The sequence below is a fragment of the Budorcas taxicolor genome, chromosome 8 (assembly GCF_023091745.1).
Source record: "Budorcas taxicolor isolate Tak-1 chromosome 8, Takin1.1, whole genome shotgun sequence".
In the NCBI taxonomy this organism is placed as follows: Eukaryota; Metazoa; Chordata; class Mammalia; order Artiodactyla; family Bovidae; genus Budorcas; species Budorcas taxicolor.
Window position 1 is genome coordinate 112,407,440 of NC_068917.1, and position 3,134 is coordinate 112,410,573.

General features: G+C 43.9%; 1 non-coding gene across 1 annotated transcript; it reads left to right on the forward strand.

The window, feature by feature from the left end:
* The first annotated feature begins 1,611 nt into the window (after window positions 1-1,611).
* TRNAR-GCG (transfer RNA arginine (anticodon GCG)) lies at window positions 1,612-1,683 on the forward strand. The gene has a single exon. It is a non-coding gene; the product is annotated as a tRNA-Arg (tRNA).
* The last annotated feature ends 1,451 nt before the right edge of the window (window positions 1,684-3,134 follow it).

Here is a 3,134-nt window from a genome sequence, read left to right on the forward strand (position 1 = left end):
ACTTCCTTTTAGAGAAAAGATGAACTCCTTTATTTCTAGGAAGAGGAAGAGAGGGAAGGAGGGATGAAGGAAGGAAGAAAGGGTACAGTATGAGAAAAAGCTTTAAACTGGAAGACAGGAACCCTAATTTCTAGCTCAACTCAGCCACTGAGCAAATTCTTTCCTTCCTTGCAGAGAGCAGGTGCTAAACCTTGATGCGTCTACATTCGAGCAATCTGCGTCTCTGTTATGCGAGGGAGGCAGGGAGGAGAGAAAAGACAGATGGAAGAAGAGATCTGAAAGAATGCACAGTGAGCCTAGGAAGAAATTTATGCTTGGATTAACTCCTGAGCTTCACCTGGACTCCAGCTGTGAGCCAGTGTTACCATCAAGGACCACTTGCCACTAGCCAGTGGTGGGGACCAAAGCTTATTCAGTTGGAGAGGCAGCCCTGCTTAACAAAACTAATCCAAGGTGTGAATATGGAATTCTGGGCCTTGGAAGGATCATACAGGAATCCTGAAGTACCATGTTGGGCCTCAAGGAACCCTGAAATATAAGCTCCTCAGATTCAGGGTGAAATCCCACTTGACTCCAGAGTTATGCCTTAGGTAGGGGGAGACCACTCAGAGAAAGCTGTGCTCCAGTTCTTTTGAAGACTGACGTCTCTTCCTATGACTTCAGACTGAGGTTTAGTCCGGGTTTGGTACTCTACATACACCAGCTCGTAAAATCTTTACCTGGGGAGGGAAGATCACGGTTCCTACTCTATGGGGACTTTATGGAGGTTTTGGAGCAAAGCATTCCTCCAAGAACCAAGTCAGCATTATTGAGACCGAGATGGTTTCTTTCCTGCACTTTTCAGTCATTTTCTGCACTAAGTAATTTTGCTCATTGGGGCCCCATTAACTGTTACGTGCCAGGCACTGTGATGAGCTTTTGCTTTAGAGACACTGTGTCATTTACTACTCATGACAGTACCGTGACATAGACATGACTGCCCACACAAGAAGGATGTCACAAAGGTATATTTGAGGTGTCAGCAAGCCAGCTGGTCTCCTTGGAGTCAGGATAAAGTTGTTCCTAGAGTCTGGGCAACTACCTTTTCCAGAACTGATGCTTATCCAGCCCTGGCTTAGGGGCCTGGAGCCCACAGACATTCAGGAATCTGGAACCATCTCTCAGACGTCATTACATGAGCTGGCAACATGATTCATTTGCTTTCTTTCCACTTCAGGAGGAGGACTGGCTTTTAGAGAGGTGGTATTATGGAAGCAAAAGCAAGACCTGGAGCTGACTGTGACTCAGATCATCAGCTCCTCATAGTAAAATTAAAGAAAGCAGGGAAAACCACTAGGCCAGTCAGGTACGACTTAAATCCCCTATGAATATACAGTGGAGATGATGGATAAATTCAAGAGATTAGATCCAGTAAACACAGTGCCTGAAGAACTGTGGACAGAGGTCTGTGAACAGAGGTCTGTGATACTGAGAAGGAGGCAACAAACAAAAACATCCCCCACAAAAAAGAAATGCAAGAAGGCAAAGTAGTTGTCTGAGGAGGGTTTACAAATAGCTGAGGAAAAAGAGAAGCAAAAAGCAAGGGAAAAAAGGAAAGGTAGGGAAAGGGCTTCCCTGGTGGCTCAGAGGTTAAAGCGTCTGCCCGCGATGTGGGAGACCCAGGTTCAATCCCTGGGTAGGGAAGATCCCCTGGAGAAGGAAATGGCAACCTACTCCAGTACTCTTGCCTGGAGAATCCCACAGACGGAGGAGCCTGGTAGGCTACAATCCACGGGATCCCAAAGAGTCATACACGACTGAGCAACAACTTCACATGCCCAACTAAATGCAGGGTTCCAGAGAATAGCAAGGAGAGACAAGAAGGCCTTCTTCAGTGAACAGTGCAAAGATACAGAGGGAAACAACAGAAAGGGTAAGACTAAAGATCTCTTCAAGAAAATTGGAAATATCAGAAGACCATCTCATCCAAAGATGGGCACGATAAAGGAGAGAAATGATAAAAATGTAATAGAAGCAGAAGAGATCGAGAAGAGATGGAAAGAATACACAGAACTACACAGAAAAGATCTTAATGACCTGGATAACCATGATGGTGTAGTTTCTCACTCAGAACCAGACATTCTGGAGTGTGAAGTCAAGTGGGCTTTAGGAAGCATTGCTGCCAATGAAGCTAGTGGAGGTGATGGAATTTCAGCAGAGCTATTTAAAATCCTAAAAGATGATGCTGTGAAAGTGCTGCACTCAATACGCCAACAAATCTGGAAAAGTCGGCAGTGGCCACAGGACTGCAAATGGTCAAGTCTCATTCCAATTCCCAAGAGGGGCAGAACTAAAGAATGTTCAAACCACGGAACAATTGTATTCATCTCCCATGCTAATAAGGTTATGCTCAAAATCCTCCAAGCTAGGTTTTAGCATTACATGAACCGAGAACTACCAGGTGTTCAAGCTGGGTTTAGAAAAGGCAGTGAAACCAGAGATCAAATTGCCAACATTCGCTGGATCATAGATAAAGTAAGGGGATTCCAGAAAAACATCTACCTAATTGACTACGCTAAAGCCTTTGACTGTGTGGATCATAACAACCTGTGGAAAACTCTTTAAAAAATGGGAATACCAGATCATCTTACCTGTCTCCTGAGAAACTTGTCTGCGGGTCAAGAAGCAACAGTAAGAACCCCATATGGAACAAATGACTGGTTGAAAACTGAGAAAGGAGTACGACAAGGCTGTTTAATGTCACCATATTTATTTAACTTATAAACAGAGCACATCATGTGAAATGCTGGGCTGGCTGAGTTACAAGCTGGAATCAAGACTGCTGGAAGAAATATAAACAACCTCAGATAGGTAAATGATGCCACTCTAATGGCAGAAAAGTGAAGAGAAACTAAAGAGCCTCTTGATGACAGTGAAGGAGGAGAGTGAAAAAAGGCGGCTTAAAACTCAATACAAAAAAAAAAAACTGAGATCATGGCATCCGGTCCCATCAATTCATGACAAATACAAGAGGAAAACATGGAGGCAGTGACAGATTTCCTTTTCTCAGGCTCTAAAATCACTATGGATGGTGACTGAAGCCATGAAATTAGAAGATGATTGCTTCTTGACAGGAAAGTTATGAAAATCCTAGA